General features: G+C 43.3%; 1 non-coding gene across 1 annotated transcript; it reads left to right on the top strand.

Annotated features, from left to right (window-relative positions):
- The first annotated feature begins 2,425 nt into the window (after positions 1 to 2,425).
- On the top strand, positions 2,426 to 2,518 carry trnar-ucu (transfer RNA arginine (anticodon UCU)). Its single transcript has 2 exons — positions 2,426 to 2,462; positions 2,483 to 2,518. It is a non-coding gene; the product is annotated as a tRNA-Arg (tRNA).
- Positions 2,519 to 4,324: the final 1,806 nt, after the last annotated feature.

Raw genomic sequence — 4,324 nt, 5'->3', positions numbered from 1 at the left:
GAGGAAATGAGCGTTCCACATCAAAAAGATAGGGTCTACTTGCCGTCACAGATACTTTGGATAAGTTTACACTGACTGCACTTCTGTGATCATTTTAATAAAATTCGCACAATAATAACTGATCTGGTTAAAGCAATCTCCTCAAACAATCCTTCTCATATGATTTGTGAGGGCCATCATGGTGTATGTGTGCTGTGCAGTGCAGCATATCCTCAGCAATAAAATAGTTGTTAATGGTTACTTGCTTCCTGGGCGAGCGAATCGCTCACGGAACTTATGGCTCTCTGGCTGAATCGCCACTCATAGACATACATCAGGGGTCGTGAGTCGTATTGTACAGTCTGCGCTGGTAAATCTTTTTTATTACTTGCAAGCCTGTTGGGGTACTGCGCTCATCCGATTCCAATCCCTCTATGAGATCGCGAGCCATCAGAGTTGAAGGACAGAATTCCGAGTTCAGAAATGAGAATTGGAATGTTTCGCCATTACTGGTTTCACACAATAGGGGTGCGGTTAATCTTTACCATGTCACAACTCCTGATGCATCCATTGCGTCGACTCTCTGAACTGCCTTAATTTAAGGACTGAATATGTTGCCCCTGTATCTACCAAAAATATATCTGGTGCACTTTCCACATATAATACATTTTCCCTTGATACTAGAATTCGCTTCTTCTTATCAACACCTCAATGTCAGCGACCTGAAACATTCGAGTTCCTTTCCAGATACGGAGTTGTTTTTTTCTCATTCCTTGACTGTTGATATGGTATTTTACTGTCCTTGTAAGTCTGCTATTAGTTCGATTTAACTTTACTTTTTTTTTCTGTCTGTCTGCAATACTTGCCTCTTCAAAGTCACATACTTAACTATTGGTTTCCCTGTGCTTTTATTGGTTTCAAAATACACGTTAATTTTCCATTACAATGGATATCACATAAATTTTTACAGGTCGCTGCAACAGCGAGAGCCGAAGTGCCTGTATTGAATTGTAACGTTCTATGTCGTAAGCTACATTTCCTGCTGGCTTCCAATTGCTCTCCTCATTGTGGAAGTTTCCAGTCACATTTTCCAGAGATTTGTCTGCACTTCATTTGATCGAGGCAACTGTATTTCCTGCTCAGAATGTGATCCCAGTACAATGGAGAGAGGAAAACAGAATCGCTGACAAAGCTGAGATCACTTACGGTCTGTTCATAATCAAGAAAAGCTATCCAGATTTTCCAGTCTCCTCTAACTTCAACATTACACCGTTCCCACCCTTCAGGCTCTCTGCCTGTATTCCTGTTGAAGAACTGTTGCCCGAAACGTCGATTTTACTGCTCCTCAGATGCTGCCTGAACTTCTGTGCTTTTCCAGCACCACTGTAACCTAGACTCTGGTTTCCAGCACCTGCAGTCATTGTTTTTACCTAGTTGATTTTAACACTACTGCGAATCGTCTTCCAAGGATGCCTGCCTTGAAGACGTTTTCCTCTTCTCTCTACGATTTCTCCACTCTTCAGGCTCTCTGCCTGTATTCCTGATGAAGGGCTGTTGCCCGTAACGTCGAATATACTGCTATTGGGATGCTGCCTGAACTGCTGTGCTCTTCCAGCACCACTCTAATCGAGACACTGTGTTCCCAGGCTACGACTTCAGTCTCTGGCCAGCTGCAGTGCTCCTTCTAGCCACAATACAAGCTGGAAGATTAGCAACTCATTTTCTACCGAGAGACCATGCAAACTTTAGGAACCAAAATCGAGTTATATCATTTTCGATACCGTCCGCCCTCTTCCACATTCTTCACCCACCCGCCCATCACATCTCTCCGAAGACAGATCATTGGATTCGAAACGTTAACTTTCCTTTCTCATCAGAGATGGACAAGAGCTGCTGATTTTTTTCAGACCTTTGGCTTTTCTTCAGAGAACTTTGCTTTTCCGTTGTAATCGCCAGACTGCTGGAAGCAGGAGGAGAAGTTCACAGGAGATGAAAAGAATGGCAAGGGTTGGACCTCTCCCATTGTGAAGGTAGACGAGCTAGGCTGGGGTTGTTTATCTAAACACAGCGAAGGCTGAGTGAGAAACCAATTAACGTGAACATTTTATGAAGAGGATAGATATGTATGACAAGGATAAGCCTATATTGGGAAGGAATACAGTGATATAAATGAAAGACGGGAGACAAGATATTTTGAGGAGATTTGGGAAGAATGCTTTCACCTATAGCGTGTTGTTTATCTGGAAATCATTATCTGAACATGTGGTAAAGCTAAGTGTCATGAGAACGTTTCAGCAGTCTGTAGCCGAACACGGGAAGAGCCAGAGCACACGTGGATAAGGACCAGGTACTGGAAAGTGTGACGAAGGCAGACAGACGCGAGGTGGGTGCCCTGAACGCAATGGGTCAAAGACAAAGTTGCATGCTTAAAGTTCGCAGCTGGTGTGACTCTGTGGCACAATGGAAAGCGCGTTGGACTTCTATGCCTTTATTCAGGGTTGCGATTCAAAGGTTGTGGGTTCGAGTCCCATCAGAGTCGAGTTTTAGTTTATTGTTTGGAATGTGGTCAGACCAGACTCGGCTATTATCTGAAAACCGAACAATATTCGTGCAGAAACCCACTGTCTCGAAACGGAACAGTTTCCTCTCACAGATTTACATTTTCGATGCCTATTTGTGATAGAGATCGATAAATATCTGTTAGCCACTAGGCAACGCGATGATGTGGATAGGCTGGAAAAAGACTTAAAATTGTTGTGTCAGCCATGATGATATCGAATGACGTGGCTGGGCAGGATCGGTGTTCAGAATGGCCTCCTTCTGCTCCTTTGTGTCTGTGCCATTTCTGGCCCAGGCTTTTAAACAATCACAATAAGGACAATATGAATTAACCACCAAGTAATACTTTGGTCTCACCTCCATTTCGCTTCCCTCCCAGCTGGAAAAGACAGCTCTTGTTTCAGATTTAGATCAGACAGTGGAGGATTCTCACAAGTTCTCCTTCAGGCTGAACGTTCCTTCACATAGGTTTCCAAGTGGACACGTGGAGCAAGCAATTGCATGGATGCTGGGGATTCAAGGGCAGATTTCCCCTTTGCTGGTCAGGAATTCTGGCCAAGGTAATGAACGTGAAGTTCTGATATTTTGAGTCTTCCTCTGTACTCTTGCGACTTTACTAATCAAACTGAATTTCAATTTGCCCTTACAAAACATTATTCAGTCTTCACTGTTTATACAAACCATGCAACGTGCTCGTGGATGCAGTAAGCTGAACATTATTCACGTTGTGTGCAGTGTGGGTCGATGCACACGTGGAAAAGGACCAGGTACTGGAAAGTGTGACGAAGTCATATGAACATGCCAAAGGACATTGGTGAAATATCAGTGAATCGAATTTTCTGACGAATTGAAGCCGATAGAAGGAAAATCCCAGTACAGTGGCGACATCACGTTGCCTGTGATCAACGCAGGATACCATGGTATTTGTACGCAGTATTCAATAAAGCCGATTTTCACCACATTTTTCTATATCACTTTCTTGAACCTGATGCTTCATAATCGATGATCCATGATCGGTATAACCTCCTATGCACTGTGTTTCATGTCAGATCCACAGAAAAAAAAATGAGTAATTGGGTTGAGGGTCCCAGTGGTAAGTTCAGGAGCCATTCGTCACCATTAGATGACAGGTCCAGTGGTGCAATTAGTTAGTTTGCTATACTTGCATGACAGAACGGCAGGACATGAGCTGCCAAAGTTGCGCATTCGATTCTCGCCAGGTCTTTGTTTTACTGATAGTGACCAGAGATGATTGCAACTTAGCTGAAGATCAGTTCAAACCCAGAATATTACACTGCAAAAACGTACCGTTGGCCCTAATGTTGCACACACCTATGATGCCAATCTGAAGTCCATCTGAACAGCATTTTACCATTATAATCTGTAAGTTTATCCAATGATCATTTAATTGCCCTGAAGGTTGGTGAGTCTACGACTGTTGAAGGTAAGACGTTCAGCACCTTTACTACTCTCTGAGAAAGGAATCTACCTCGGCATCTATCACCCTCAAATTACATCGATGCGCCCTTGTGCCAACCATCACCATTTGAAGAAAAAGGCCTTCACTGTCCACCTTACGTCAACCTCTGATCATCTTTTATGTCTCTATTAATTCACCTCTAAAATTTTTCATCTCTATCAAAAACAGCCTCAAGTCCCTCAGCGTTTCCTCGTTAGACCTTCCCATCATAGAAGGCAACATGCTCGGAAATCTCATCTGTACCCTTTCCAATGCTTTCACATCCGTCCAATAATGTGGCGATCAGAACTGCACGCAACTGTACAA

The sequence above is a fragment of the Chiloscyllium plagiosum genome, unplaced genomic scaffold (assembly GCF_037043375.1).
Source record: "Chiloscyllium plagiosum isolate Xiang-an unplaced genomic scaffold, Cpla_swu_hap1 HiC_scaffold_42, whole genome shotgun sequence".
In the NCBI taxonomy this organism is placed as follows: Eukaryota; Metazoa; Chordata; class Chondrichthyes; order Orectolobiformes; family Hemiscylliidae; genus Chiloscyllium; species Chiloscyllium plagiosum.
Note: the sequence above shows the minus strand (reverse complement) of the source record. Positions and strands in the feature narration are given on the sequence as shown.